The sequence below is a fragment of the Rhinopithecus bieti genome, unplaced genomic scaffold (genome assembly GCF_001698545.2).
Source record: "Rhinopithecus bieti isolate Rb0 unplaced genomic scaffold, ASM169854v2 scaffold_18512, whole genome shotgun sequence".
Lineage (NCBI taxonomy): Eukaryota > Metazoa > Chordata > Mammalia > Primates > Cercopithecidae > Rhinopithecus > Rhinopithecus bieti.
In genome coordinates, this window is record NW_016809093.1 from 47,757 (window position 1) to 58,584 (window position 10,828).

Here is a 10,828-nt window from a genome sequence, read left to right on the forward strand (position 1 = left end):
CGTGATAGGCAGGATGGTCTCGATCTCCTGACCTCGTGATCCGCCCGCCTCGGCCTCCCAAAGTGCTGGGATTACAGGCATGAGCCACCTCGCCCGGCCCCCTAAGGTCACTTTTAAAGCAAAATTCCTGACAACATGGACTTTCTTTCCTCTGCCGTAATGGGTGGAGAGTCTTGAAAATTGCCCGAATCCCTTCCTAGTTCCTCTAATTGGTATGTTTTCTCAGGGAGTTATATGAAGAGCGGAGATGTTTTGCTTTAAGGGAAAGCCTGGGGATGGAGGAGAGGATGGAGGAGCGGGTTGTGCACAGACATTTTCAGGTTTGGAAGACAAGCCAGTGCTACGCGGTTGCCATAGTAACCTGACGTCATATTAGCGACGGTGACGACTTTTTAATGAGACCAATTTGGCCTGGGTAGAACAGCAGTGTCTCACCTTCAGGCGTTTGGACTTGGTGTAGGTTGTGAGTGCCCAGCTGTGTGGGCTGAATCTCCGTGGGGTTTAGGGAGAAGAAAGGACCCCAGATCGACGTCCCCTCGTTCCCAATTTGGGGATCAGCGCTCTGGCTGTTTGGTGAAAGAGAGAGAGGTGGGTCTCTTCTGGCCCCAGTGAGTGTGGTGTCTTGTTCCAGGGTGTCCCGGGGCTACTTTCCAGGTAAAGGCGGGACGCAGGAGGATGAGAAAGGTAAAGACCCTCTCTGAGCCCAGTTTCCCACTCTGTAAACTGGAGATAAAAATGCTCACCCACAGGATTGCTGGAACCTTCAGTGATAACATAGGTGCAAGATGTTGGATAGCCCTGTGGTTATTGCAGGATCAGCAAGGCCTGTATGAAGTCAGGCCTCTTCTTGTTCTGTTTCAAACTTTCTTACGGTATAGATAAGGGAGAAACTTTATGTTTAACATGCATTTATGATAAGTTTATATGTATATTTCTGACTGCATAAATCATAATGAGTGATGCCCATCAGCACCATCAATGAATGTTGAAATATGCAGTTAGTTAGAAGGCCTTCCTACCAATTTGAGATTATAATATGCCTTCTCCCATATCTGTTGTATAATAAATTTGTTTATGAACCATAATTTATAAAGTGTCAATTAAAAAGTCATATGATGTTTTGATATATTTTATACTTTGTAGAATGGCTGAATCAAGCTAATAAACCTACACATTACCTAATGTACCTTTTTTTGTGGTGAACACTTAAAATCTACCCTTTTAGCAGTTTTCAAGTATTCAATATATTTTTACTAACCATAGTCACCGTGATGTACAGTAGATCTCTTGAATTTATCCCTCCTCTCTAACTGAAATTTTGTATCCATTGACCACCATCTCCCCAAACCCCTCCCCAGCCTCTCTCTAGTAGTTACTATTCTACTCTCTGCTTCTATGAATTCAACTTATTTAGATTCCATATACAAGTGAGATTATGTGGTATTTGTCTTGCTGTGCCTGGCTTATTTCACTTAATGTCCTCCAGGTTCATCTATGTTGTCACAAATGACAGGATTTCCTTCTTTTTTCAAAAAGCTGAATAGTACTCCATTGTGTGCATGTATGACATTTTCTTTATTCATCTGTTGATGGATACTTACGTTGATTCCATACCTGGCTATTGTGAATAATGCTGCAGTGAACATGGGAGTATATATATCTGTTTGAGGTACTCATTTCATTTCCTTTGGATATATACTCAGAAGAGGGACTGCTGGATCATTTGGTAATTCTATTTTTAGTTTTTTTCAGGAACGTCCATACTGTTTTCTGTAATATCTGTATCAATTTACATTCCCAGTATTGTACAAGGGTTCCATTTTTTCCACATCCTTGTGAACACTTACCATCTTTTGTTTTTTTTAAATAATAGCCATCCTAACAAGTGTGAGGTGATATCTTGTTATGGTTTTAATGTGCATTTCCCTCATGATTAGTGATATTGAGAATTTTTTCACATATCTGTTGGCCATTTGTATGTCTTACTTTGAAAAATGTATATTTTATTATATATGGACACATGATTATCATACATATTTATGGGGTACACTGTGATATTTCAATACATGTATACAATGTGTAGTGATAAAATCAGGGTAGTTAGAATATCCATCATCTCAAATCTTTATCATTTATATGTGCTGGTAACATTCAACATTCTCTCTTCTAGCTCTTTGAAAAAATACATTAAATTATTGTTTGATAATTTAGTATAATGCTGTAGAACACTAGAGATTATTCTTCCTATCCAGGGTCTGGAGTATGGGCTAGCCTTCAATGGTTGTTAATTTGTTGTCTGGAGTACAGACATGTGCAAAGTGACCTTGGCTTAGGGGCCAAGGGTATGACCTAGGTCTCTGTGGCAGTGGCTCTGGTGTCTGAAGCATGAGCAGGCACAGTGAGGCACAGAGCTGAGGTCTGGAGTATGGGTATTTACAGAGTAGCTGTAGCTTGGGGGTCAGTGACACATGCAGGATTGGGACAGGTGGTACCTCTGGTCCCAGAGTGGTACAATAGCTGCTGCTTCTTGAGATGAGAAGTGTGCAGCCTCTTCTCCCTCTCTGGGGTTCCTTGGGCAGGAATGACCGTTGGTTATCTCAGTGGCAAAAGATGCCAGTGTCCTCTCCAGAGCAGACTGCTGTGGACCATGGTGGTTCCTGCCACGTGGCTAATATCTATAGCCTTTGCCTTTCTTCTTTGCTCCTAGACATCTCCTGGCATCTCAAGTATACTGATCTCACCAGCAATATTTTCTGTGTGGATAGTCCCCATTTTTTTTTCTACTGTGTTGCTGCAGATTCTTAAATGGGCCCCTGAGCCCTCCCATGAATACTTTAGTTTGTGGATAGCTGTCTACACTTGTTTTTTGTGGTGGGGAGTGATGAAGGCTGATATTTCCTACTCTGCCCTCTTGGTCCTTCAGTATCTAGTTTGCCCTATTCTAATGATACCCTGCCATGTCCCCTAAAGTAACCATATAGGCTTGAATATCATTGTTATTATTTTCCAGGACATAACATTTTCAGTTCTGTTGTACCCAGCCTACCCATTCCTCCCACTGTCCTGTCTCCAGACAAATACAGCACTTTTGTCATTATAGATTAGATTTCATTTATTTAAATAGAATCATAGAGGTTTTTTTTAAGGGATCTGGCTTCTTTCGTTCACTCTGTGTATTTTTAGATTTATCCATTTTATTGCCTATTTCAATAGTTCTTTTTTTTTTTCATTACAGAGTAGCATTACAGTATAGGATATACTACAATTCGTTTTGTCCATTCACTTGCTGATGGATATTTGGGTTGTATTCAATTTAGGGGATCTTGTGTATGGGTCTTTACAGAGAAATGTGCTTTCTTTCTCTAGGGTAAATACTTGGGATTGCAGTGGCTGGAACATGTTATAGATGTAAGACTAACATTGTAAGAAACTGCCAAACTGTTTTCAAAGTGGTTGTACAATTTTTCATTGTCTCAGCAGAGCTTCATCCTCCACAACCTTGTCAGTGCTTGGTATGGTCAGTCTCTAACTTTAGTGATTCTCATGGGGAGATAAAACAAGAAGACCCAATGGAGATTTAATTAATTAGGCCACAAACAAAATATTAACTATTTAAAGGAATAACATTTAATCTACTGGGCTAAAAATTTCAGCTGGGGTAACTTCAGAGCACCGTACAACCTCTGAATGATTAAAACCTGGACTAGACTAGTTATTCATAAAAGTATTTTGTAATTTATTGGCCCAAGCAATTTGATCAATAGAACAAGTTACCCTAGGGATAACAGCATGATCATATCTTAGAGTTCATATCAACCATAGGGATTTACCATCCTGATGTGGGATCAGAACATCCCAATAGTATAACAGCTATTAATGGTTCATGTTTTCAATGACCAAAGTCCTACGTGATTTGAGTTCAGGATCTGGGTTGGTTTCCACCTATTTAATATTTCTCCCAAAACAAAAAGAGAAGAGAATTATGGCACATAGAAAGCACCCTCAATTCAATAGATGATATAATCTAGATCTAACTTATTATTATACACCTTGCCCCAAAACAGGACTTGTTAAGATGGTAGAGCCTGGTAATTGCATAAAACTTGAAACTTTATGATCAGAGGTTCAATTACTCTTCTTTTTAAAATAATTGTTTATTTTATTTTTGTTTTTTGTGGGTATACAGTAGGTGTATGTATTTATGGGGTACATGGGACATTTTGATACAGGCATGTAATGCATATTAATCACATCATGGAAAATGGATATCTGTCTCCTCAAGAATTTATCCTTTCTGTTACAAAAAATCCAATTATACTCTTTTAGTTGTTTTAAAATATACAATTAAGTTATTATTGACTGTAGTCACCCTGTTGTGCTATCAAATACTAGGTCTGTTTCATTCTTTCTAACAATTTTTTGTACTGATTAACCATCCCTACCTCTCCCCAGCCCTCCCCAATTCCTTTCCCAGCCTCTGGTAACTATCCTTCTACTCTCTATCTCCACAAGTTAAATTGTTTTGATTTTTAGACCCCACAAGTAAATAAGAACATGCAATCTTTCTCCTTCTATGCCTGGCTTACTTCACTTAACATAATGATCACCATTTCCATCCATGATTTTGCAAATGACTGGATCTCATTCTTTTTTATGGCTAAATAGTACTCCATTGTGTATAAGTACCACATTTTCTTTATCCATTCATCTGTTGATGGACACAGGCTTCTTCCAGCTCTTGTCTATTGTAAACAGAGTGGCAATAAACATGGGAGTGCAGATGTCTCTTCAATATACTGATTTCCTTTCTTTTGGGTATATATCCAGAGTAGGATTGCTGGATCACATGGGTAACTCTATTTTCAGTTTTCTGAGGAAGCTCCAAACTGTTCTCTACAGTGGTTGTAGTAATTTACGTTCCCACCAACGGTGTACGAGGGCTCTTTTTTCTCCACATCTTCACCTGCATTTGTTATTGCCTGTCTTTCAGACATAAGCCATTTTAACTGAGAAGGGATGATATCTCATTGTAGTTTTGATTTGCATTTCTCTGATGATTCATGATGTTGAACACCTATATATGCCTGTTCGTCATTTGTATGTCTTCCTTTGAGAAATGTCTATTCAGATTTTTTTTTTTTTTAAATGGAGTCTCACTCTGTCGCCAGGCTGGAGTGCTGGAGTGCAGTGGCGTGTGATCTCAGCTCACTGCAACCTCCAGCTCCTGGGTTCAAGCGATTCTTCTGCCTCAGCCTCCCGAGTAGCTGGAACTACAGGTGCATGCCATGCCCAGCATATATTTTTAGTAGAGACGGGGTTTCACCATTTTGGCCAGGATGGTCTCGATCTTTTGACCTCGTGATCCACCCGCCTTGGCCTCCCAAAGTGCTGGGATTACAGGCGTGAGCCCCTGCGCCTGGCCTGCCCATTTTAAAAATCAGATTATTATATTTTTTCCTATAGAATTATTTGAGATACTTATACATCTGGTTATTAATTCCTTGTGGGTAGTTTGCAAACATTTTTACCCATTCTATGGATTGTTCCTTGACTTTGTTGATTGTTTCCTCTGCTGTGCAGAAGCTTTTTAACTTGATGTAATGCCATTTGTCCATTTTTGCTCTGGTTGCCTGTGCTTGCAGGGTATTACTCAAGAAATTTTTGCCCAGACTGATGTTCTGGAGAGTTTTCCCAAAGTTTTCTTGTAGTAGTTTTATAGTTTGAGGTCTTAGATTCAATTCTTTAATCCATTTTGATTTGATTTTTGTATATGATGAGAGATAGGGGTCTAGTTTCATTCTTCTGCATATAGGTATCCAGTTTTCCCAGGACCATTTATTGAAGGTACTGTTTATATGTTTTTGGCACCTTTATCAATAATGATTCACTGTAGGCGTATGGATTTCTTTCTGGGATCGCTATTCTATTCCATTCATCTATGTATCTGTTTTTATGACAGTAGTATGCTGTTTTGGTTACTTTAGATCTGTAGTATAATTTGAAGTCAGGTAATGTGGTTCCTCCACTTTTGTTCTTATTGCTCAGGATCGCTTAAGCTATTCTGGGTCTTTTGTGGTTCTATATCCCTTTTAGGGTACTTTTTTCTGTTTCTGTGGAGATTGTCATTGGTATTTTGATAGGAATTGCATTGAATCTGTAGATTGCTTTGGGTAGTATGGGCATTTTAACAATATTGATTTTTCCAATGCCTGAACGAGGAATATTTTTCCATCTTCTGGTGTCCCCTTCAATTTCTTTCATCAGTCCTTTGTAGTTTTCATTATAGAGATCTTTCACTTCTTTGGTTAATTCCTAGGTATTTTATTTCGTTTGTGGCTGTTGTAAATGGGATTACGTTTTTATTTATTTTTTTTTCAGATTGTTCACTGGTGGCATATAGAAATGCTACTGATTTTTCCATGTTGATTTTGTATCCTGTACCTTTACTGAGTTTATTTATTAGTATGAATAGTTTTTTGGTGGAGTCTTTAGGTTTTTCCAAATATAAGATAATGTCATCTGCAAACAAGGATGATTTTAATTCTTCCTTTGCAACTTGGGGGCACTTTATAGATTTCTTTTCTTTGGATGCTCTAGCTAAGAGCTCCAATACTATATTGAATAACAGCGGTGAAAGTGGACATCCATATTATGTTCCAGATCTTAGAGAAAAGGCTTTCGATTTTTTCCCCATTCAGTATGATACTAGCTGTGGGTCTGTCAATATGGGTTTTATTACATTGAGGTATGTTCCTTCTACCCCAGTTTTTTGAGGGTTTTTATCATGAAAGGGATGTTGAATTTTATCAAATGCTTTTCCAGCATCAATTGAAGTGATCATATGGTTTTTGTCTTTCTGTTGACATGATATATCACATTGATTGATTTGCATATGTTAAACTGTCCTTGCATCCCAAAGATAAATCCCACTTGGTCATGATGAATGATCTTTTTAATGTATCATTGAATTGGGTTTCCCAGTATTTTGTTGAAGATTTTTGCATCAATATTCATCATAGAAATTGGCCTATAGTTTTTTTTTTAATGTGTTTTTGTCTGGTTTTGGTGTCAGAATAATACTGTCCTCATAGAACGAGTTTGGCAGTATTCCCTCCTCCTGTTTTTTGGAATAGTTTGAGTAGGATTTAGGTATTACTTCTCTTTAAATGTTTGGTAGAATTTAGCAGTAAAGCCATGGGGTCCTAGACTTTCTTGTTACTAGGTGTATTAGTCTGTTTTCACACTGCCGATAAAGACATACCCGAGACTGGGCAATTTACAAAAGAAAGAGGTTTAACTGGGCTTACGGTTCTACATGGCTGGAGAAGCCTCATAATAATGGTGGAAGGCAAGGAGGTACAAGTCACACCTTACATGAATGGCAGCAGACAAAGAGAGAGAGAGAGCTTGTGCAGAGAAGCTCCTGTTTTTGAAACCATCAGATCTCATGAGACCCGTTCACTATGACGAGAACAGCACGAGAAAGACCCATCCCCATAATTCAATCATCTTCCCCCAGGTCCTTCCCACAACATGTGGGTACTATGGGAGCTACAAGATAAGATTTGGGTAGGGACAAAAAGCCAAACCGTATCACTGGGGAGACTTTTTATTATGGCTTTAATTTCATTACTTGTTATGGGTCTGTTCAGGTTTTGGATTTCTTCCTGGTTCAATCTTGGTAGGTTGTATGTGTCTAAAATTTGTTCATTTCTTTTAGATTTTCAAATTTATTGGCATGTTGTTGCTCATAATAGCCACTAATGATCATTTGCATTTCTGTGCTATCAGTTGTAATGTCTCCTTTTTCATCTCTTATTTTATTTATTTGTATCTTCTTTTTTTTTTTCTTAGTCTGGCTAAAGGTTTGTCAATTTCATTTAACTGCAAAAACCCAAGTTTTCGTTTCAGTGACCTTTTGTGTTGTTTTCTTCATTTCAATTTCATTTATATCTGCTCTGATCTTTATTTATTTTTTTCTAATTTGGGGTTTGAGATTTGTTCTTGCTTTTGTAGTTCTCTAAGATGCATCAAGTTGTTTATCTTCATTTGATGTAGACATTTATACCTATAAACTACCCTCTGAGTACTGCTTTTGCCGTATCCCATAGGTTTTAGTGTTCCCATTATTATTTGTTTCAAGAACTTTTTCAGCTTCCTTCTTAATTTCTTTATTGTCCCACTGGTCATTCAGGAACATAATGTTTAATTTCTGCATTTTTGCATAGTTTCCAAAATTCCTCATTATTGATTTTTAGTTTTATTCCATTGTGGTCAGAGAAGATGCTTGATATTATTTCAGTTTTTTGAATGTTTTCAGACTTGTTTTGTGATCTACCATATGTTCTATCCTTCAGAATAAGCCCTGTGCTGAGGAAAAGAATGTGTGTTCTACAGCCATTGGATAAAATATTCTGTAAATTTCTATTTGGTACATTTGTTCCATAGTTTTGATTAAGTCAAAATTTCTTTGTTAATTTTCTGTCTGGGAGATCTGTCCAATGCTGATAGTGAAGTGTTGAAGTCTCCAGCTATTATTATATTGGGATCTATCTATCTCTTTAGCTCTGGCAATATTTGCTCTATATACCTGGGTGCTCCAGTTTGGGTATATATATTCTTAAAATTGTTATTTCCTCTTGCTAAATTGATCCCTTCATCATTATATAGTGACCTTCTTTGTCTTTTCTTACAGTTTTTGCCTTGAAATCTATTTTGTCTGATATGAGTATAGAAATTCCTGCCCTTTTTGGTTGCCGTTGGCATGGAATATCTTTTTTCATTGCTTTATTTTCAGCTTATATGTGCCTTTAGAGGTGAAGTGTGTTTCCAGGGACCAATCCTGGAGAAATAGAGATATGTGACTTTATTTAGTTCATTTGGTGAGGTCATGTTTTCCTGGCTGGTCTTGACACTTGCAGATGTTTGTCTGTGTCCGGGCATTGTGGAGTTAGGTATTTATTGTACTTTTCAGTCTGGGTTTGTTTTACCCATCCTTTTGGGAAGGCTTTCCAAAAGGACTTGAATGTTGTGATCTAAACTGTATCTGCTTTAGGTGGGACCGCAAGCCTAGGATTGTGCTGGGCCTGAAGCTAGTACATCGCTAGGTCTCACCCAAGGCCTGCTGTTACCACTTCCTGGCTACCAGCTATGTTTGCTTAAAGCCCTGGGGCTCTACAATCTTTAGGTGGCAAAGCTAGCTAGGCCTGTGTCCTTCCCTTCAGGGAAGCAAGTTCCTTCAGGGTCTTGGTGGATCCAGAGGTGTCATCCAGAATCTAGGGTGGAGTCAAAAACCTTAGAAGTCTGCCTGGTGTTCTAGTGCATTGTGGATGAGCTGGCACTCAAACCACAAGATACAGTCTTTCCCACTCTTTTCTCCCCTTTCCAAAGGCAGAGGAGCCTCACCTCATGGCCGGTGCCACCTCAGGCCCACAGGAATATTGCCAGACTACCTCTGATCTTCCCTTAAGGCCCAAAGTCTCTTCAGTCATCTTGTGGTGAATACTGCCTCACCTGGGGTTCACCATTTGGGGAAGTGGACTCCCCTCTGACCCAGGGCAGGTCAAGAAATACTGTCAAATAATGAAGTCCTGGAATTAGTCCCACCAAGTGGGACCCCAGGAGCCCACTTGGTGTTCTACTCCCCTGTAGCTGAGCTGGTACCTAAAGTGTAAGACAAAGTTCCTTTTACTTTTCCCTCTATTTTTCTCAAGCAGAAGGAGTCTCACTCCATAGCCAACACAATTGGGAATGTGCTGAGTCTCACCTGAAGCCAGTAAGTCTCAGAGTCTCACCCAAGGCCCTCAACATACTACCTGGGTACAACTGCTGGTTATTCTGGGCTCAAGGGCTCTTCAGTTAGCAGGTGATAAATTCTGCCAGGAGCAGGACTAGGTCCTTCCCTTCAAGCAGTGGGTTCCCTTCTGGCCCAGGGTATGTCTAGAAATGTCATCTGGGAGCTAGGGCCTGGAAAGGGGGCCTCATGACTCTAATTGGTCCTCTGTCCTGCTGTGGCTGAGCTGGTATCCAAGATGCAAGACAAAGTCCTCCCACTGTTCTTTCTCCTCAAGTAGAAGTAAGAGATCTCTTTTGGAGCCGAGAGCTTTGCAACCTGGGTTTAGGAGAGGTGTGATACCAGCACTCCCTTAGTTGTGCAGGCTGATGTCTTAGTAGGTCAAGTGCCCCTCTAGTTCACTGGCAGTGGGCTCAGTTAGCACTAGGACTCATCTAGGTGTTGCAATCCTTGTGGCCTAGACTGCCTTTCAATGCCTTTCAAATTTATTTGGAGACACCAAGCACTTTAGGCCACAGTGGTGAGGCCTGTGGAAACTCAAGTTCGAACCACTGGGATCAGCAATTCCGCTCTGGCTAGGTCTGGTTTAAATTCTCCCTCCATGGGTAGGCATTAGGTGAGTTTGGTCCGGTTTTGCTTTCTGCTGTAACAAGGGCAGTGCTGAGTTCAATGCCTCACAATTGCTGGCCCTCCCTCTCTCCAGCACACAGAAACTCTCAGCAACAGGTTGCTGCTGCTGGACAATGGGGGCAATGGGGAAGGGGTGGTGTTCAGTATTCAAGACTGTTTTTCCTGCCTCTTCAGTACCTCCTTCAGTGATAGGAAGTTCAAAACTGGTACTGTGGGTGCTTAACTGGTGTTTGGCTTTTATGAAGGTGCTTTTTTGTGTGTAGATAGTTGCTAAATTGGCACCCTTGTCAGGGGGTGTTGGTACAATTGGTGGAGCCTTCTAGTCCATTATCTTACTCTGCCCCTCTCCTCAACTTTTTTTTTTTTTTTTTTTTTTTTTTTTTTTTTTTTTTTTTTTTTTTTTTT

At 39.6% G+C, this 10,828-nt stretch overlaps 1 long non-coding RNA gene across 1 annotated transcript in view; it reads left to right on the forward strand.

Moving 5' to 3' along the window:
- Positions 1 to 431: 431 nt before the first annotated feature.
- LOC108539671 (uncharacterized) overlaps positions 432 to 10,828 on the forward strand; it is a 45,215-nt gene continuing 34,818 nt past the window's right edge. The window contains exon 1 of the long non-coding RNA XR_001888455.1: positions 432 to 588. This is a non-coding gene — a long non-coding RNA (uncharacterized LOC108539671). The remainder of the gene's footprint in view (positions 589 to 10,828) is intronic.